Here is a 22,403-nt window from a genome sequence, read left to right as displayed (position 1 = left end):
AATCAGAAACAATTTCTGTGGGCCTATGTGTCCATAGTTACAGTTCGTGAGAGCAGGATATCTGACTCCGGGGGTCTGTCACACTTCTGTGACTGCAGTTCAAGAACCATAGCAGTAAGGTGCTCAAATGAATTCAGACATAAAATGTACATTTTGTCCATCTCTGAAGCAGATCATACTTCTCCTATAGCTTTCTTACATTGATAACTTTAATAAGATATATTTACCACATCTGAGAAATGCTGAGCTCTGACTAAGGTTGCAGTGAATGCTGTATTTGCAAGGAACCCAAAGGTGGCCAAAGAACAGCCAAGGGTTTCACTGACAGCTGTGTTAGCTCTCTGACTTCCAGAGCAGTCACTACACAGCCTGTAATGATGCCCTGGGGGATCTCCCTCAATCCTGGCCTGCCTCAGGCCATGGCAGCATTGCAGGAGTGAGTACTGGAGTGGGAGAGCTGACACTGGCTGATACAGGTAGCCGCGTCCCAGGTGCCGTCAGGTACACAACTTGCAGCTCCGACTGCTGACGTGGCTGGGGGAAGCTGAAATTCTCTCAGTGGCCTCAGGAAATAAATGTTTCTGAAGCTACAGAACTGATGAAGAGATGTGATAATACACTGGTTCCATGTAGCTCTTATCAGTGAATTACAGCTCTAAGAAAGTTGCTGGGAAGATCATGCTGGATACTGAAGGATTCCTATTTTTAAGTGATTTTCAGAAAACTAACAGCTAATGTACCAACTATCTTGATAGCTTCCTTTTGGCTAGGTCCTGTAAAGATAAATCCACACAGGGCAAAAAGCTCTTCTGCCTGTTTATCGATAGGCATCAGCAAATGGTCTTTGAATAGTGTCACCTTAATTTCTGTAGCACACAGCTTGTAATTTCAGTCGCTGAACCTTTTCTTAATTTTATACCTGTGTTTCTCATCTTCTGTCCCTAATTGCCTCTAGATGAGTTCAGTGCTCTAATACACCTAATATATTAGATCTAGTGAGCATGTACTATTTTCCTATGTAGTTCATGGTTCAAATCAAGGCTTCCAGAACAGTTTCAAATCACATTTAAGGAATATTGTGATGGAAAAGGCTGGTCCCTAAAACCTCTGACCTCCTTGGACATTTAAAACTCTAAAATCACAAAGATTATATGATTATATATCAATTTCCTAAGGAAGCAAGCAATGACAGAAATTCTTAGGTGTTCAAGTTACCATCAAGTAACTGTGCAGGATTATTTGAGGAAGGGCTCTAAAACACAGATACTTCGCTAAATTTTAGACAAGGTTTTCATCTGCATTCTTGACTAGAAGCCTCCCAGCGTTCCTGCTCTCTGCTTCTGGTTTTACTATACAAGAGTGGAGCTAAATCACTCATTTCTTTTCTCCAAGTTTGGCTTGTGCTCTGGGGTAGAAACTTCAATTTGTTCACAGTAGAGCATATTTGTTCCTTCCTAGCAGATTTGCCAATTTATTGCTTGGGTAACGACTATTAGCATGAGAAGTAATTTTTATGTTGTAGATCTCCATACTATATATTTTTAATATACATTTGTGGAGCATTAAAAATGTCATCTTGGTTTTACCCGGTGAACTCTATTAGAGTCAGATTAAGAGCACCTACATTTTTTAACCGCTTACTTGGAAGATAACATGTCCATTCAGCAGACTTGTCTCCCAAAGCCACTGGAGTGATTGACAGATCACATTCCCTTGGAACCCATCTGCACTTTAGGAATCTGTTCATGAATGCTTATCTGTCCCTGACAGATATAATGAATTTTTCCCCAGCTATTCAAGATCCTATTATTCATACTCACTTTCTTATGACCAGTAATATTAAAAGCAACCTTTTCACTATAAAATTTCTATTCCCAGATAATCACAATATAATGATGAAGCATCAAGCTTATAAAAAGTGGGTGATGGAAAATTTGTATTTTTTTTTTTTTTTTACCTTTTAATTTACTGTTGAAAATGGACATGGAATGGAGTCATAATTGGGCTCATGACAATTTTCTTAATCTAATTCTCTTTATGATGACATCAAAATCTCAACTTGGCAAGGGGAGTTTTTACAAATAGGTCTCTGTGTACTTGCTAATGGACAGCTTCTACTCTTGTGATAGTTGTTATGGGTATCATTGATATCAAGATCATCAACAGCATTGAATTAGTAAAATTTACAGACACTTCCTATTACAAGTTCTTAAGTTTTTTTTGTTTGTTTGTTTTTTTCTGACTTGCGTTACTGTTTTTGTAGAGTGCTTACTTTTAATCTCAGCTATTTCTCATAAGAAATTCAGAAACAAATACAGGGTTTTTCTTCTGGTAAAACATTCAAGTGGCCATTTCATTCAATATTAGCGTGCTTTGTAGCAGGCCTTTATAATGCAGCAAGAACAGGGTTGTCATATTTTCTGGGGATTTCCCAGATGGACATGTTTTTTTGAGGGGCTGTGGGTTCACATCCTGCACCTGATGAGTTCATTAAAAGCAGAAAGCACTGAGTTTGCTGGGCAGGTGCTGCACAGGTAGCCTGAGTGACAGAGGGACTTTGTGTGCTGCAGAGTGGGTTTTTGGGAGCACAGTGGCACTCCTGGGTGGCTGCAGCTGGGCAGTGGGATGCACACAATGCACGAAACCTTCATCGTGTGCCTGGGCATGAGAGAATAAGTGTGTTGGGCATGTGCTAATCCAAATGTTCCTTATGAAATTCCAACCCATTTGGGGCCACATATGAGTCCTGCTAAGTGCATTTTTATCCCCTTGAAAGAATGACAACAGCTCTAGCTGCCTTTGTAGCCTTTGTAGTCAAAATGCTGTATTTTCCATTAAATCAGAAAGGGTTGCTCACAGTTGGGTTTTTGGTTTGCTTTCTTTGATGTAAATTGCAGTCTAAAAATGAACTTTGGAGAAAAAAAAGTCATCATACTGAATTTTTTAAAAATATATATACATATTTTGGAATGAAAGGTTTTTGAAATTGATTTTTTTCTGTGGAGTTTTACAATGGGAGTAAGTTATCAACATTTTCAACAAACTGGTTGATTCTGCTGCAGACTCACAGTGGTGCCAGTATAGAGCCAGATGCTAAAACTCATTTTTTTCACATTTGTTCTAATGCACAAAGGCTGTATTTTACATGAATATTATTAGATGTGCAATGTCAAGTGTTAACAAATTGAGAGCTTCCATTTTGATGTTGCTTTTATAGCTTTTGCAGCTTCTGCCTTTTTCTGTGTTATTCTTTACTCCTTAATTACTGCAGTGTTTTCTGCAGGTTCTCTGGTTCATTTAGGTACAGGATAGCTTTTTCTAGTGAGCATGGCAGTTTTGTGAAACCTCTGTCTCACATGTTACAAACTGGGAATTTTACTGCCTTGGAGAAATGCATGGAAAAATTGAATGTTTTAAGCTATTGAATGCTATTTGGAAAAAAAAAAGGGCTTTCTTGCAGTCTTTATCATGCAATTCCTAACATGGTATGTGTGTAGAAAAGAACAAAATTCAAGTGGTATAGTTTTTGTTGTTTTGTTTTTTTGGTTTTGGGTTATTTGCTTTCTATTATATTATGTTGCACTTTCTAACCATTTGACTTGGCAACTATAGTCAAGTTTTCCTAATCTGTGCTTTCTCCTGTTGTTCTGGAAGTGGATGGTTGTGCTTGTAAAAATTTGTATTGCTCTCTTTTTGTCTGCACTTGAATCTCACTTATTCATTTGTCTCAGTTACATTGAGGAAATTCTTTCCATTTTGCAATAAAGTCAGAGGATGAGCGTGTGGCTTCTGACAACATTCTTTTATTAACCTGAGCAGCTTACATATACAGTATGTCCTATTCTTGTGTGGCTTATTGCTTGCAAAATTTTCAGGAATGCTGATTTCCTCTAGGTGCTTTGTTCAAGCAGCTATACAAATAATTCCCTTGGTTGAAAGTAAACAGAAACTGTGTTTTTGGAAAACATCTCTCTGTTTCAAAAGGCTTGATACAAAATCTGCTGGAGCCCATGGAGAGTGGAAGTGAATTCCTGCAGGTCAGTCAGCTCCTTGGGGTGATGGTGAGCTATGGCAAGCATGGGGAAAATGGGGCCGTTGATTCAGAAATGTTAAGATACATATGGATTTTTTCAGGAAGAAAATTAGATTAGAACTGGTTGTTAAGAATGTATAGGTTTGGTTTGAGATGCAAGTACCCCAAATGATAAAGATGAGTATCATAAATATGTATATATTTGCCAGTAAACAAGTTGCTGGTCTGCCCTGTTCCCCTTCTGCTGTGGTGTTTCTTAGCAACTGCTGCATTTCAGAGCTAGGGTTTCCTTGACAATACTCACGGCATATTGTATATGTATTTAAGGCATTTCATTCAAAGGGCTGCACAGTCCAGGAACACATTTGTAAAGCATCATTGAAATGCAGCTATTGTTTGGCAAAAAGGAGAAGTAAGCGGGCACAGCACTGTTGCACGATGTGGTAGAAAGAATGTGAAAATAGGGAATGGGAATTTGGGCTAATCATGACAGGGATTCCTGTAGAGGTAACAGAGTCTGTTCTTTGGCCTAAACTCATGCTTTCCATTTTCAAGGTAGTAAGGTATCTTTTAGACATGTGAAGGAGAAAGCAGAGAGATAGCCTACCTGCAAGGGCAGAACAGAGAAATTCACCTGCATTGCTCCTGGGGAATTTCACAAACCCCTTGTCCTTCTGTAGTGAGCCTCTTCACATGCTTTGGTAAAATTATGAACCCAATTCCTGTGCCCTGTCTCCACGCTGTGACTCCCAGGTGCTAGGTTTCTGCACTGCTAGGCAGTGGGACCTCACCATGGCAAGCTGGCAACCTCTGGCTGCAGCACCATGCTCTGGCTGCCTGCAGCTGTGTTTCACAGCACAGGCAAGCTGCTAACCTCACTTGAGAGTGAAGAATCTCAGTAAAACTCTTGTATGTAGGGGATCTCACTAGGCAAAGTTCCTGTATGCCTGTGCTCTAATATTAAAAAAAAATAATGTTCTTGCTGTTATCTCAAGATCTGGTTAAAATTTGGCACCCATTTCCCAATTCAGGGAATGCAGAATTTTTGTTTGGGGTAAGCATCAGGTCCATTCAGGGAGATGTTGTTATTTTTCAGTTCTTCAGTTATGACCCGTCATTACTGCTATATATCTAGTTTTCCAGACAGTCTGTTCTGAGGAGGCAGTAAAGGACATGAACTCTCAGATGCCTTTAATTGTGTGTTTGTTCCCATTTTTCATGTTTGCAGCTTTTGTTGCTTTCCATTTCCATATGTCTCATTTAATTTTGTGAGCAGAAAGAATTTGGAAGCTTAAGGCTATTGGTCTGGAACTGCTCATCAGTTAGACAAATTTGTCATGGATTGTGAATTAACATTTTGCTTCGTATATTTTTCTTCAGAGGATGATTGCAGTTTAATGTTATTTTGCATTCCAACTAGCTGTAGCTTCCCTGTGTGTTAACAGACCACAAGACTTCCTTCTGAGCTCTCAGAAAGTCCTTCGGTAACTCTTAAAACTTCTGTCATTTGGGATGCTAAAAAGCAGGCTGAAATTTCAATGGTAATTGGTTACAGAGAAATCCATGAAATTTGAATAAATCAGCAAATTCCACTTCCCATCTCCAGCCCATTTTAATAACATGAGCATTGTTAAAAGTTTAGTTTATGAATTTATTACTGATTGCAAGCTAGTTTGGCACAGTACCCTAGAAGTGCTGACTTGAAATCAGCTCAAGAGATGAAAATAGGTGTGCAATACAGATTTCAATGGAAAATGAAGTAATTACAATTGACTGTTGTCTGATTAATCTACATGAAATGGATGATCAGTTTGGGGTGAGATATTGGGATTACTGAAGTATCTTTCCACCTTGAACAACAAAAAAATGAAACAACCCTGGCTGACATGCTTTGGAATATCATCTGAGAAGACAAAGCAAGGAAAGCAATTGCCTGGGGAATCGCTGCTGGCTCAGATGTATTGGCAGGACGGTAAGAAGAGAAATGCCACGGCTGCTTCTGCAGTCTGCTCTGCTGACTTTTGTGCTGAACTGTTTCCACCCAGTGATTAATGGTGAAACTTATCTTATGGAGCTGTCATTTTGGCATCTTTCATTAGTACAGCAATCACTTTAAGGGAAAAAAAAAAAAAAAAAAAAGACTTAAATTGACCCCTTTATTTATGTAATCAAGAACAGGATGCGCCAGCTTTGAGTGCAAACTGGCCCATTATGTGCACTTGAGAAATGAGTCACGGTCAGAACCTCTTAGAATAGGTTCTTGTTGGTGGGAAGACAGACAGGCTCAAATTCCCAGATATGAATGTGCTCCAGTGTTTTGACTTGGTAGTGAGATCCAAAACAGGGAGGGAAGTACTTTGAAGTTCCTTGGTTTAGAGTTCATAGATATGCTAAAGTGATGATAACTTTATTTGAGATGTGTTTGTGGTGACAGGGTGACGCCATTAGATTATGTGTGCTTAGCTACTGAGTAAAAAAAAAAAAGTAAGGATGTTGATTTTGCAATCTCTAGTGCACTCCGTCTACATTTTCAGTCCATTATTTTCAGAGTTTGGTGTTTTCACTCCATTCTTTCCCTCAAAACCTTTTATCTCTGTTTCATAAAGATATTACTAAATAACAGTAGTGCTGGTTTTGGAGCATGTTGAAGCTTAATCAGACTATATTATCTTCCTGTTTGTCCTTGTTTTTTTTTTTTTTTTTTTGTTTTTGTTTGGTTTTAATCATAAACCAATGCTCATGATGAAAGGGTCTTTGCCTTGTCTTCTGGCTTTCAGGTTTCCTGCTAATTTTGTGCACGTGCTATATTTGAACACCACTACCCTTCAGAGTGAGATGTCAGGTGTGGGCAGCCACAGGTTGGACAATGCAGATCTTCCTGTTCTTTTTTTTTTTTGGTTGACTCTCTGCTGCTTCATTCTATGTTCTTCTCTGCCACTCTGAATGCGATGTCCACAGCTATTTTTACTTCTTAGACTTCTTTTCTAAAATATCCACTTCTGAATGGAGCTTACACCCTCTACTGAGCAAAAACTGAACATTCATTTCATTCAAAAGACTGTCAGTAGTGAAGTATGGACCTTAGAATCACAGAATCATCTAAGTTGGAAAAGGCCATTAAGATCATCAAGCCCAACCACCAACTTGACTAAACAAGACCCATCACGAAACCATGTCCCTTTGTGCCACATCTGCATACCTCTTGAATACCTCCAGGAATAGGGACTCCACCACTTTCCTGGACAGCCTGTTCCAGTGCTTGACCACCCCTTCCATGAAGAAATACTTCATAATATCCAGTCTAAACTCCCTTGGCTTAACTTGAGACTGTTTCCTCGTATCCATTCACCTTACCAAGCTGAATGATTCGGATTGTGCACAATGGAAGAGAAGCAATATTCAAATTTGCTTTCCCCATTTGTTCAGAATCAGTTCTGATTCTGTTATTGAAGACCCAAAATATCTAGCAAAAGAAGCTACTTATAGAAGCAAATGTTCTACGACAGTTAGATTTTTGCCTTTTTTTTTTTTTTTTAAGGAATGTGCTTCTTGGGTGCAAGTTTAACAGATGAATTGCAAAGAACTCATTTCTGATTTAGAGCAATCTGTTCCATTAGTTCTGCAAAGTACAGGGCTTTCTGTCTCCTTCTGTTGTATACTAGAGCCACACTGTCATTTGTCAATTACAACTGGGGTGAGAAAAGAATTGCATTCCAATGTATTCAAAAACAAAATATCATATTACTCTTTCAGCTTCTTTTGCTGTAAACCATGTTGTATTCTAGTCAGCTCAGTGAAATGATAAAAATTGTCTTTGCTATAGCATTTATTTTGAGCTTCCTGAGCAGAAACCAATTAGTTTTGACTTATCCAAAATGTGGACTTCTGGAAAGGGTGGTCCACAGGACAAAATATTGCTAGAAACTTGTTATAATTTACCTGCCTTATAGTTTGTTGTCTGTCAAACTGAAGTTTGTATGTAACAGTGATTAAGTGTGCAAAACAAATATTTTTTGGCCTTTGTATATTGCTTCCTGTTCTCAGTACCTTCATAACCTTCAGAATCAGCCAGAATCATTTATTTTAAGCTGCAATGTATACTAGCAAGAGGTTTTTAAATGAGGTGTTGGTAAACCCCAGCCAACCAACCAAGCCCACAGAATAAAACCCGTGTAAAATGGTTAGCTGTAAACCAGCCTTTGGAGTTGCAAAGCAGCAATACAGGTGCCTGTGCTAGCACAAGAGAAAAGTGGTGGTTGTGCAGGGGTGCAAGGGAACAGCAGTGCCAGAGACTGGTAGCCTGAAGTGTATCTTAGTTTTTGGCTTTACCATGCCCTGTTCAGGGAATACTTGATTCAGTGAAGGCTGAGATGTCGCTTCTTCTGTAGCAATTATTTATTCATAATTCATCGAATCCTATTAACACTTGAAGTGATGTGAAGCTTTCCCCTAGTGGGACATATTTTTATATATTGGTAATGGGTCTGGTCTAACTCATTTTTTTTGTCCTGGCTTTTAGAGCTGCAGATTTTTAATTGTTTGAAAACAGGCAGGGTAGACTCTGTCATCTGGGAAGGCTTGCATGAATGTGACTTGGTTGGCAAGATCCACAACTATGGAAGTAATTTTCAAAATTATTTTTTACTGCTCTCCAAAGTTATGGAGTTACCTGTTCAGGTAGTTAGAAGTTTAGCAGAGCTAAACATGCTCTCTCACAGTTTTTATTCACCTAACTTTCCAGCATATTTATATTATCTTTTTATCTATTAATATACATCTATTTTAAGGTGCTTTGAAACTTACAGCTAAAAGCACAGTTTGTGTAAGTGTTATGATTATGTAGTAATACAATAGGTAAAGGATTGAAACTAGTGGTATGCTAAAGACAGCAAAGTGGAAGAACATTCTGCTCAAGATGAAAAGTTTATCCAAAGAATGCTCTCTTCAGTGAATATGAATGATGCTAGAGAGATTCTGGAACAGGAAAAGTCATTAAAATGTCAATAGGTGATGAGAAAGAATGATGCAAAGCACATTTTTGCATTTGTCACTACACACAAAAGGCAACTTAGCTCTGTATCAGGAGCAGCATTAGCAAAGAGATTACCTTCCCCACTGACAACATTTAGTACAAGGGAGAGGGGTAGAAAGTTAGGAGACTGGTGGCAGATTGAGAGACAAATCTTAAAACCTTAAACGTATGTAACAGGAAACAAAACTAATTTTATAGAGGTCAGCTGAAAGGCTTAATGATGTATCAAGTGGTTTCACTAACAGATGTAGAAAATCAAGCTCTGAATGAAGCAGGAAAATATAAATTAAATTCCCCATGTGGATAAGTGAGATTCTTCTAGTAACTAGAAATGAGATAATACTGAAGCAGTCTTGAAGAGCTAAACATGAAGCTGAATATTAGGAAGCAAATTCTCTATTTAAAAAAGATGCTGAATTTAGATGGCATCTTAAATGGTAGCAGTGAATTTAAGATTCAGAAGAAGGAATTGTGGAGCAAAATAAAAAGCCCAGCATTAAGCACAAACCCTGTGATAAAGCTGTCTTTAACAAACCAGAAGAAGGAACTGGCAGTAAGAAGAGCAGCTGGAATAAAAAAAATATAGATAAACTGAAGCAGTCTAGTAGGGAAAATGATGAAGCTTTAACCCTGATTCTGATTCCAACCTTTATTCCTTAAAATTACTTACTGTTCTGTATATATGTTTTAATTTTTTCTTTTGCATTAATTATCGTTGGTTAGGGAAGATTTAGACCTCAGAGATATAGCAGTTAAAATCTTTGACTGACACGGAGATGTCTCCTCTTCTGCTCCCGTTATCATATGACATGCGTGGTCTTTCAGGGTGAATAAAGAGCAGACAAGAAGACATCTACATTTGTTGGATTGGTTGCAGTAAATAACTCGCCACTTCTGCTAACAACACAACTCTGCCAAAGTAATTCAGTTTTGTCCTACTAAGTTATCTTAGTCTATAATTAATTCAGACCAGCGTGCATGGTCTCCTTGTGCTTCCTTCTCCTTGTGAAGATATGAACTTGTTGATAAACATAAGTACAAATATCTCTTTTTCTAAAGTATATTTTTTTCAAAGCCTTCCCTTGGAGTTGATTTGTGAAAGGATGTGCTAATCCTATATATAAAAATGAATATTTGAGGACAAAATATAGGCTGCTGTAATAATGAATCTTTGTGATTACATATTTTAAGGGCTAAAGAAAGAATTAGATACTAGGATAAAACTTGCTTTTAAATTTGACTTAAAGATTTTCATCAGAGGTAAAGGCCTATGTGTAAAAAAAAAAAAAAAAAAAAAAAAAAAAAGGCCAAAGAGTTGTTGAAACTCTCTCAAATCTTTGATTCAGGTTTGCCTTTGTGAAAGCTTGGCTGAGATGACTTGTGGTCTTTGACTGAGGTTGAAGCATCCAATAGTTTTTATTTTCTTTTTATTTTTTTATTTTAAAAAAAAAAAGAAAAAGAAAAAGAAAAAAGAAAGACTAACTGCAGTCAGGTACTAAGGAGACTGCAATTTGGATGACAGTATTGACATAGTGAGAAATCAAAATAATCACTAGTGTTAGTAAATACGAAGTTTCTGAGTTAGTTAATTGCATATCATGAACTAACTGCAACAATATTGCTGAAATGTGCATGACTTCTCTTGAGGTGTTGGAGGATGGATGGGATCCCAGCCAACCAGAGTGCAAACATAGAGCTTAGAAATTTGAAAAGTGGAAAAAGATGAAAAAAATAATAATAAATCATAAGTCTGTTAATCTATTGTATACTTCATAACTGTGGTGCTTGAAAAAAGCACAAGTTTCAGCACTCAGTTGTTGATGCCAGGGTCACCACAGGCCTTGCTGCCCTCTCACCTCACCCTCACCTCAGCCCCTGGCCCAGGACCCCAGGTCCTGGCTGTGGCCACACTGAGCCAGGCCCACCCACGGGCTGTCACCCCAGCCTGTCCCTGTCCCCAGTGAGGTGCCCAGTGCTGGGGCTACACAGTGTCCCCAGCTCCCGGCAGGGATGGGATGGGCCATGGCTACTGGGCTCTACCCTGCCCTGCTGCCACAGGGAGCTTCAGCCGTCCTTCTGGTGCACCTGGACAGGTAAGCAGCTGGAGATTAATCCAGCAGGAAGTCTTACACTCAGATAAAATCAAGATTTTTTAGTTTTCTGTCCTGACAGGATAGCTTGGGCCAATGCAAGAAAGTGAATTAGCTGAATTTTTGCCTTGATTTCTGTCCCAGTTTTGACTGTTCCACAAGGTGTTGCCACAGCTGAGGAAATGGGGTTCAGGTTGGCAGATCTCACATTCTTCTCAATTTAGCTTCCTCTGAAAACAAGAATTACTTCATGAGCTTCACTTCATATGTCTTTCAAATAAACCAATGGCATTGTGACTGAGCAGAAAGTGGTTTGTAATGCTATTTAGGATAGGAATCTGTAATTTGAAGAGCAGTGGTATCTGTGAACTTTCCATGAGGTGAGTTACCAAGTGGCTGTAGGGCACTTCAAAATATCAACCTGTAGAATTCATCAGTGGGGACATCATTTTACCTGATTTCCCAAAAGTGATGAATGTATTTCCAGGTCACTTTATACTCCTTAGTGTCTTAGATATCGTGACTGGGGTTAAGCAAAACCTGCAGTGACACCAAGCTGAGAGAGGTCAGCTTGCTTGGTGAGAGCAGAGCTTTGCAAATGGTGAGACAGTCTGAGGCCAACACGATGAAATTCAGTAAGACTATGGTGAAGTACTGCATTGAGATGCAACACCACAAACTCATAAAACAAAACAAAACAACAAAAACAGGAACAACTGGCTAGAGGGCAGTATGGCACAAAGCGGTATGGAAGTTTATAGTGGATGACAAGCTGAATGCAGGCCAACAGTGTGATGGCATGGAGAAATAGCAGTCTGGTTTGAGTGTGATAGCAAGAGCAGTGTGTGTAAAATATGAGAAGCAATCATCTGCCTCTGGTCTCTTCCAGGGCATGCAGGCGGTGAGGCTGATCTGATTATGGGCACTGCATTTAAGGGAAATGCAGAGAAATAGGAAAGAGTCCAGGGAACTGCAGAAAAATTATAGCTTTAGAAAATTTGATTTGTGAGGAGGGGCTTGAGGAGTTAGTTTGACTGAGTTTAGAGAAAAAAAGCCCATCGGTGTCTGAAACATCTGAAAAATCTTGTCATAAGGATGGCAACTCTCACCACGGACAGGTCAAATACTAAGTTACTTAACTGCAGCAAGGGAGATTTAAGCAAGAAATGGATGTAAGTTTTCTACATTAAGAAATAAACTGTAGACTTGTCTCCTTACGAAACTGCAAAACAGGTTTTCCTGAAAATATTTTAAAATGGATTAGATGGATATCTGTAAGGATACTAATTCAAAGCAGTTAGCTTAGATCATCTCTTCACCTTTCCCTTTCAGTTGTGCATTGCTACATTTCTGTAATTTTTAGAAGAAACTCACTGCATTAGTTATCCTGATAGGAGTGGCTCTATTCCATGTCCAAATGAAGCTATGTGAAATTGCAGTTTGTATTGTCAGACTGTCTGGGACAAAGCATTTGGTTTTATTGTTTGGCAACTAAAGTATAGCAGAAAATCCATGGGAAATCAGTCGTGTAAATGGCTGTTATCTGACAACATTGTGACAGTGAATACTGGAGAAACTCAAAGTATTGGTCAAGCATTAATTGCTCCCAACTGCAGATCCCCTACTGCAGATATTTCTAGGGAAATATCTGCAGTAAAGGCAAGTAGTGCCCGATAACATGTATAAAGGATAATTTCTTGGTTTGGGAAATGGTCAGAATTTGCCATAAACTGTTGTATATAAATTTCTGATTTGAATGAAGATTCCTTTACATTTGGAGTACACTGTAATGTTGCAGAAGATGGATACAAGTAAATGATAAAAAAAATTGCTGACCACATCACCATTTTCTCAAATCAAAACGTCCGGTCATATGTCTTTGCCACACACATTTGTGGTAATTGGAGAAATGATGAGTTTATACTGCAAGTAAACTCTGAACATCCCTTGTTGTGTCCAGCTTTCAATATTGCTTTAATAGTGCAGTTCACATGTAATCATTTTTCTTAACTCAGGAGAAAACCAAATAAATCTCATTGTGTTTAGTTCTCAGCAGAATAATTTTGAAAACAAGCTGAAGTGACCAACCTGAATTCAAATGGAGTGAGCTTTAGCTGTGTGACCCATTTAGGCTGACTGGAACTATAGTTACTATATAATGTGTTATTTCAAACTGGTAAGTCACTGACTATTGATTTTCAATTTATTTATTTTCTTAATGAAATGAGCAGTTTCAGAATATGGTTTGAGAATATATGCAGTTTGTTTCCAATCTGTTTTCACCCTAAGCACATAATATTTGGGGAATGTAGGTTGCTCAGATGTTGCCTTGGGTCTACCCCAGTTAATATTTCTGTAAGTTGTCTGATTTTTTTCAAATTTGTCCAAAGATGGAGAAAGAATTACAGCAGCCAAGGGGAAACACTTGTGCTGCTGCTCCTCTGCCTGCTTACAGATTTCTAGCTATTGAGGGTTAGTTATTATTCATCAGACTTTTAAAAATTAAATCCCCTTCCTTTTCTGGCCTTTTCTTAGACCTACCTTCCACTATTTTCCTTTTCTGTTATATATATGTATATATATATATATATGTATGTATATGTATATCTTGTACTCTTGTAAATTGTTAGTTTGTATTTCCCTCAAGGTACTTAGTTCTTTGCAAAGCTTCTGACTTGGCTGTGTGTTTGCTTATGTTAGTACGCCCTTCCCTTTTTCTCAAATTTCCCATGTTTCAATCCTCTCTCCATTTAAATCAACTCATTTGTCTGCTACCTAGACAAAGGAAATATTTAATTTATTTTCTTGATTCCAATAGGATAGCAATCACAATTTAGACTAATAACACTGAGGGGAGAAAAAGATGGAAATGATTTACAGGTAGATTATAATAATATTACGGATTCTCACAAAGATTGAATCATGTAATGTTTTAGCTCAAACTACAAAAGACCATACATCCACATTTCAGTTCCAAAATCATGCCCATGATTTGGAGAATTGTTAAGTGTCGGAATTAATGAATGTCTCCTCTACCCTGGACAACTGATTCTCTAACATCATTTTCCCTTTCCTCGGGAAGTATTTTGTCTTTTTTGTTTTTGGGTGTCTGTTCGGTGACAGTCCTTGAATATGGGCCAGGATGAAGGAGAGAAGTGTAAAAAGATGCTACTTTCAAAAATTAAGTTAGTGGACATTTGTGATGTCCACTTGTCAAACCTTGTAGATAAAAGGTGGCTTATGATAATTTACAGTAGCAGTTCAGAAAAAAAAGTTACACATTGCTGTAGGACTTAAATGGTGTTATCATCTTGATAGCAACCCCACCTTTACATCCCCACAGTACCGCATCCTCGTGCAGGTGGATTTGACTGTACTTGTTATTTGCAGCTGTTGTATGCAAATTTATGCATTCTGGCAAATTTAGAGTTTGGTGCACTGGTTTTGATTTGCCTAAGATTTAAACCTTTGTGACACGGTCATATTGTGGGGCAGGGGATGGACATTCTACTTAAGCAGAAAAATGATGTTTGTTTATGAAAGAAAACAAAATAAAATAATTAGTAAGAACACCCAATATCTATTGTACCAAATGTCAGGAAAAGCCTCATCTGTTAGCAAAAAACAAACAAACAAACAAAAAAAAATAAAAAACAATCTTTCAGTACTTGTTAATTTGGCATCTCACAGAAATGACATGCTGGTTAAGCTCATGTTGATGGCCAAAGGTAACAGCCCCGATGTTGATTTAACAAAGCAAATTAATCACTGTTAACTTTTCTTTCAAACTGACTAATGGATGAACTAAGCCAGGATTTGCTAGTTTTTGCTGTGTTGCTGCATGGTTAGAAAAGCTTTCAGTCTTCCCATTTGCACAGTAACTCAAGAAAGCATAAAATATAACAGGTTAAAAATGCTTTTGTCATCTCCTTGTGCTACTACCTACTTTCTATCAAACTGATCATTTAGCACAATCGAGCCAAACTGACAGGATAATTTCATCTCAGCTGGTACTTAAAGTTACCAATTCAGTTTCAGACTGAGGAAGAACTCATTGGAGACAAAACCTGTTTTTCCCAGCTATATCTGTTGGTCTAACTTTAAATAAATAAATCTGTATTGCTGCAAGGTTGTCTCTTTTACTATACATTTTTTTCCACTGTACAATTGACATTAGTGACCCGTAATACAGTAGCAGACTGTTTACTTTACTCTAATCTTGCTGAGGTGAAGGAAATGCCCATTACTGCCAGGTTTTCCAAATGCATAATCATTTCCTTTTGTGGATAACCACACCAAAACCCCTAAATCTCTGGGGGCAGAAGACTTTGCACTTTCTCATACACAGGCCCCTTTCTCTGAGCCAGTATCTCAGGCTGGGCTTGGGAAAAGAAGCCTCCACATTCGCTATACTTTTTCTTCCATACTCTGTGCTTCCATGACAATGTCTCTAAGCTTTTTCAAAAAATTGATATTCACAGTACCCCACGAGGCATGCAGGACTAACCTATTTTACAATACAGTAAGTACCATGGAAGGTTCCTAGAGATCACCAGCCTCAGATCATTCATTGAAGATCATCAGAAGCACATTCTGATAAAAGCATCAAGCTTTCTTGCTGAAAAGCCATAAAAGAAATGTACAGTCAGAAAAGCGTAGGAGTTAGTCAAGTATTTTGTCACTTCTCTCCACAGGTTTAATGATCTAATTGTGAGACTGCTATTATCCTGATTAGGTTTCCATAATAATGAATATTGTTCCTAACTTTGGTCTTTACTCGTGGCTCTGCCATTCATGAAATTAAAACAAGAAGTTATGCATCTGAACTATGAGGTGCTACGCTGCTGAGATACTATGTGACTTGCAATAAGGAAGAAGGCAATTTTATATATATGCAAAGGAAGCCCTGCAAAAGGAGTTGTGATACCAGTAAAATTAGAAATACGTTCTTCCCTTGTGGTGTTATAGGAATAAAAAAGCACAGCTTGATTGGGGCATGATAGTGAAATCCCATTTTGTCAAGAAAAACAGGGTTTGTGTCAGCACTTAATACTAAAGCGTTGAGAAGTTGTAAGGGAAGGGGAAAACCTGCAAACATGTTGAATTGTTGCATGTCAGTTGACCAAAGGATTTGAGGGTATTGTGTGAGCTGGGGACACCAGCCTGGAATGCCTGGTAGCGGTCGGTTATGGCAGCTGGGAGCATGCAGGGGGAGCTTTGACGTGCCCACTGCAGCCTTACCTCAGCATTCAAAGGGCAGGGGACTGCAGTGCCACTTTCACCTGTTTTCTTTTGCAGGCCTTTTTATTATTATTATTATTATTATTATTCCTGAAGAACAGGACAAAACATAAAGGATCTGTTCATAGAAACCATTTGGTTCACTGCACCTGCACAATGCACAGATACTGCATTTCTACAATGATTATTAATGCTCTTCATTTGCGCACACTGCCTGGTTGAAGTGCTTGCATCAATTCATTCTTTATTTGTAATGTGATACTAATTATTTGACTAATTTTTTTCTTTTTCATGTCTACAAACTGTCACTGATGGATGACATTTTTCCCAAATGCATTTCACAGGGGAATTTATCAAATAATTTCATCAGCTCATCAACAAGCAATTGTGGATGTTGGTCATAGGAAAACTGGCCGAATGTCCTGTCCCGTCTGTGCATGATCTGGGTCCTGTGCTGACACAGGAGGTGCTTCATTATCTCCTAACACCTTTTATTTCTTTGCATTTATTATTATTTTTTTCTTTCACTGGAAGAACTCCTTGCTGAATCAGGGTTGCTGTGGGTGCTTGCAAGAAGTGAATTCTGTTTACATGAATTGTGCTGCCAGTAACTTTATTCATTTAGAAATGCTGCCAGTAAATAGACTATTCAGAGAAAATAAACACAGATGCTCATACATACAATGGCAGATTAGTTTAAAAATTCAACTAGTATTCATAGAAAATTGTTTTCAGTACTTCTACAGACCTATTTGCAGAAGTAAAATAGAAATTATTTTTTTCTGTTTGTGACATTATGACTGGGTGCAACTCATGTTGTATTTCTCAGCCACTGCTAGAGAGCAGCTAATAAGTTAATGTCAGGGATTTTCAATGTCTTGCTATTTTATTTTATTTTTTTTGAGGAAAAGCTGTAATACCAACTCTTTTGGAAGATATATTTAAAATGGTGCAAAGACCTTCAAACAGTTTGAGACCCAAAAAGCACAAAAAGGACACTTTTTTTGCATTCATTTTAAATTTGGCCATGGCTGAGCCATTTAGCTCTATCAGATATTTTCTTTGAGTTTGCAAAAAGTAAATTTCCTCTTCATGGCATTTGCATTTGATACAGCAATGATTACACAAAGCCTCCTATTATCTGATGTGAGCTTTGTGCTGTAACTAAGCAAGCATAAGAAATATGGTAGAAAAGAAATGAGGTAAAAATTGTTCCAACGTTACTCTTTGTCTTTTGTGCCATGCTGCATAAATCTTTCTGAATATAAATATATATAAAGTTAAAGTAACTTTAGTTGTCTAAATTTAAGACAAAGGAATAGTGCCTAAAACTGCAGATCACTTGAGGCTTCTTTGGTGCTAATTAACTTACTTAGCTCAGTTGCTTGGCAGTTTTTAATCACTAGAGAAGCTCCTGTGGATATTTTAATTTGTTTTCGTTTTAAAAGCAGAAACATATGGTTCTTTAAAAGATGTGTGGCTTTTTCTGTACTCATTTGAGATACCGTAATTAATGTTCTCATATGCAGACATACATTTAGTTTCATAATCACTCATTTTCAAACTTAACCCCTTAGAAACATGGACAGAATTATTGCACTCATTTTAATTAGACACGCTTACTGCCCAATCCCCCAAGCACAGCGGTATTATTCATATACCTGCAGTATCTGGGCCCCAAACCATTCCTTCTCATGGTAGAAAAATCAGGAGGGGGCCATGAAAGGAGCGCTCCCTTATTATCCTCAATCCCTGATGTTCGTGGGAGATGTCTGAAGAGGCACCCAGGAGTCCCTTTTGTTTTCAGAGGAAGAGCTCTGCTGGGACCCGGCCGTGGTGGGACTGCGGTTCCAGCTGCACCCTTGCACAGCACCTTTGGCACCTTCGCTATAGGAGCGAGTGCTCTGTGTGCTCTGCCAGTGTCACCTGGAGCGCTGAGAAGCGAGCTGGTGTCGCTGGGAGGAAGGAACCTGCGGGAGGAGAGGGGAGATCTGTGCCCAGATACTGGGGAGAAGGGGAGGAGAGGATTTCCACCCATTGTTTAGGAAATGTCTTCACTGATTATGATGGCTCTTAAGTAGAAGTAGTCTTTTCCTGCACTTTCAGTTAAAATCAAGTTTTATTGTGTTCCCTTCAGGGGATTCCTTCATTAAGTCAATATCAGCCCAGTAGTAAATTTCTGATGTGCTGAAAAGAGCAGAGCTCTGCTTTCCACAGGCATCACACCAGAAAATGCAGTTAGAGCTACGACTAAATGAGGATGCTGTGCCTCTGTCTGTGACAACATCAGTTTGGCTGTGACTGAAAAGAGTGAGCTATGTGGATGCACTGCTCATCTGTCTGCATTTTACTAAACTCTTTCCTATTAGTGCTGTCTGTGATGCTGCCGGTACATCAGCTGCACATGCACTGGATTTCTGTTTTGTAGCAATCACCACAAATGTTTCCGGGAGTCCACATTTGATCGGTGTTGCAGACCTGGGAATGACTCCTAATACTGTAGGATTTTAAATGTTCGTTTTTTGGCTGATAATTGAAGTACTAGAACTTTACACATCAGTAAAAACCCTTATCATCAGGAAAGTAGTGCAGTAAATGTATTTACAAGAAAAAAGGGTCCACCTAGCATGTGTGAGGACAGCCAGAGGACGAGAGAAGGCTGCCGGGCAGAGAGGAGCTGCACCGAGGCAGCCTTCTGCAGAGCCTGCCGATGCTCCAGCAGGCGCTGGTGCTGCTGCTTCAGCAAGCCCAGAGCAGAGCATGCGGCCCACGAGCGGTCAGTAGCACCCGGCAGACATCCATCCCCAGTTTTTGCCTGTCCCCCTTTCTTCCCCTTGCCATACTGCGGGCTGAAGGGGCCTTTCTTGGGAAGTGGCCGCCTCCTGCTGCTGCCTTGCCCACAGCTCTCGTGGCTGCAAATTGATGATTTCTGCAGACTTTTCAACTGCATGGCACAGCCAGGGAAGCATGGTGCTCAGTGTTCTCTCTCCTCCGAAGCAATAAAGGTAGGGGCAGGTTCCGGACGCAGTTCATGTTAGGAAATCTTGGCTTGCCCTGCTTTTTGTGACATTGAAACGATGTAATTGGTGTGGCAGTAATAATACACGAAATGAATGCTCTATTAATAAGTTCTGCTAAACAGCCACTTGACCCAGAACCGTAGCTTGGTATTGAGACCTTCGCTGATGGAAGCAATTGTACTGACAGCATGTGTTGAAAGTTAATGGGATGCCTGGGAACAAACATTTGGCACAACTGTCAACTTTTAGAGGTTTATTTCAGGTACAGTTTGTCTTGGTATAGGAGACTTGAAAAATCTGTCCCCAGTGCTTTCTGGTTCTCTTTCATGCAGTTGTGTGTGGGGAGTTCCCCTACAAAATGTGCAAAGGTAATATCTGTTCCCTGTTCAATATCTCTTGTAATAACTATCTTCTCTGGCAACACCAGCAGCAAGCCAGTTAATTTTATATGCCTACATGACATCTATACAACCACATTTGCACTATATAAATCTATATTAGTTATGCATGGAAAAAAAACACATATATTGTAGAAATAGTGAAATAACTGACCATCTGAAACAAGCAGTAAGGGCTGTATACCAGTGCTTAGAGGCTCACACAATACTTTGTGTGTGGCGTAAATTGGGGAAAGATGTTGCTGCAACAATTTAGTTCCTGAGTCATTCTGGTACAGAAGGCCTTGAATTCTAACTCTGGGCTTTCTCCTGCTGCATGCAGTCACATTCTGTGATTTTCTTTTTAAAGATATGGATTGCCTTTGGTGCAAGAAAAGGTTAACAAAAGCTTTCCTTGATGCAGTGGACCAAAACGGAAGAGTTAAATGCAGATCTTCATCTGAAGTGCTCAGTAGCTCACTCAGAACCGTGCAGTCAGCTGATGGGCTGGCTCTGACACCTCCAATTCTGTGAGTGCCTCTCTGTGTCTAAACTGCTTCAAAATCACTGTGACTTAAGCATATGCTTAATGTTAATTATGTGCTTAAGTGCTTTGCAGAACAGAAGCTGTAAGTAATTCTGTAGATCATATATACTAGAAACAGCTCTTAACAGTACTGCAAATATTGTACTACCATTTTATGGGCCTCGAGTCTTTGCAATGCTGTTGCAGACTTGAATTATAACCTAAGTCACAGACCGCAGTTTTATTCTTATCCTGGGATTTTTCCACCTTTTGTTTGCGTTTTCTGTTACGTAACGAGGATTTTAGTTCTCTAGTTGTCCAGGCTTTTTTCTCACATCTCTGCAGTTATATTCAGAAATAAAGTGGATGGCTGAGGGGAGGAAGAAGGAAGGAGGAGTGGAAGAACTAAAGTGAATCATGCCTGTGCATGAACAGGGACACGGTAGCTATTTATACTGTAGTATAAATACCAGATTACTAGGATCTAAAATGTTGTTGCTTTGTAACACTTAAAAGGCATTATAAGCTATTAGGTTCCTTACCTTCAAGGTAGGCTTATTTAAGATGATAGACACTTGCTTTTATTTTGCAGAGGCTTCCTAGCACACAGTGGCTTTCCTAGACATAAACTATGTCACCACCCACTGCTGGCTGTTTGAAAGAGGGGCTGTCTCAGGCTTGCCAAGGAGACAAGCCCACTGACAACCTCCCTCCTCATCTCAGCACATCTCAAATGGGTCACTGCAGATTGTGAATTGCCAAGCACTTTTGGTAGCCTGTCCACATTACACAGTCAGTACTGGGCATGGATTTGCCATTCCTTATGGAGGAGGGTAGTCTGCTTGTTGTATTACCCCAAAACTACTTGTCTGATGCAGGGGAAATAGTCTGTTATTTCTTGCTAAGTCAAATGCAAACTTTATTAGTATTATTACCACTACTACTACAAATTTGACAACAAATTCCTGAAAGAATAGAAACAAAAGGTGCTGTCAAAAAGTATTGAAACATGCCTCTGTACTTCTAAATAAAGGTTTTTTTGTTTGTTTGTTTTTGTTTGTTTGTTTGTTTTTTTGTTTGTTTTTGGTCAGAGCTAATGACACAATCCCAAAATACACATTGTCATTCTGAAAGTTATTTCTTGAACTTCATCCCTTTCCCTGGTCAATGCTACCTTACCTACTCGCACACCTCATTTATTAGGTAACTACTAAGTGCCAATTAATCTACAAAGCAGTCCCTGGAGCAGAGCTGTCTTTTCTGATCATTCTCTTCAGACTTCTAGCAAGGAGTGACATGAAAAATGCAATGTGGCTTTTCCAGGCTGGTTTAGTCCCCGACCAGCGCTGCTATATTGAGGGCACAGTGCTATATATAAGTTGATTTCCATACTATGTTCTTGCCTAGGAAATTGATTCTAGTTTCTCTCACAGATGTCATAGGAAGAAGAAAACCTTTCTGCCTCTCTCAGTCTCTCAGCTTTTTGGCATAAAATTCATACTTCTCTTTATGTGCTTTAGTTCATCTGTTCTACATCAGACATGTTTTTTGCCTTGATGATTTTCTTGCCTGTGAGGTGAGAGCTAAATGTCAGTGTGCAAGACAAATTACTTTTCTCTTGGGTAGACTACCTTGAAAACCGTGAAGGTGCTGTTGGCATTAGAGCAGGCTGATAACGGGCTCGAGGAGGGGACTCTCGTTTCCGCAGTACTTGAGGAGGATGAGAACTGACTGCAGGCTGCCTCGAGAGAGGAGCCTCATGAAACAGACGAGGCTGTTGGTAGTGCTTGCTGGGAGATGTTGTAATTGTGGGAGGAAATGTTTCTTAGGGAAAATGATCTGGAAAATGAGTGGGAAAGGAACAAGTATTCTTTAGAAGTCACGTATGTACAACACTCAGGCCCTCTCACTGTTGTTAATTAAGGGCTGGAACCAGAAGCTGCTGCCTGTGTTGGGAGCTGGCTAGCCAAGAGGCTGCTGTGCTTGAAGCAGTAAAGTTCCCAGATCTGCTCTGAGGATGAACAAGGTGCTGAAGTCAGAGCTGTTGTAAACCAGACCCTTGAAATCAATTTGAGCTCATGGTA

At 39.2% G+C, this 22,403-nt stretch overlaps 1 protein-coding gene and 2 long non-coding RNA genes across 7 annotated transcripts in view; 2 read left to right on the top strand and 1 right to left on the bottom strand.

Moving 5' to 3' along the window:
• Positions 1-22,403, top strand: part of LOC118169110 — a 177,645-nt gene that overhangs the window by 16,251 nt on the left and 138,991 nt on the right. The window lies entirely within an intron of this gene.
• The window catches only part of RASGEF1A (RasGEF domain family member 1A), a 159,110-nt gene that overhangs the window by 78,881 nt on the left and 57,826 nt on the right, over positions 1-22,403 (bottom strand). The gene's annotated exons all lie outside the window — the stretch shown is intronic.
• On the top strand, positions 2,249-10,715 carry LOC118169113. The gene is made up of 3 exons (XR_004751931.1): positions 2,249-2,259; positions 6,347-6,358; positions 10,532-10,715. It is a non-coding gene; the product is annotated as an uncharacterized LOC118169113 (long non-coding RNA).

Source organism: Oxyura jamaicensis, chromosome 6 (assembly GCF_011077185.1).
Source record: "Oxyura jamaicensis isolate SHBP4307 breed ruddy duck chromosome 6, BPBGC_Ojam_1.0, whole genome shotgun sequence".
NCBI classification, from domain to species: domain Eukaryota; kingdom Metazoa; phylum Chordata; class Aves; order Anseriformes; family Anatidae; genus Oxyura; species Oxyura jamaicensis.
Note: the sequence above shows the minus strand (reverse complement) of the source record. Positions and strands in the feature narration are given on the sequence as shown.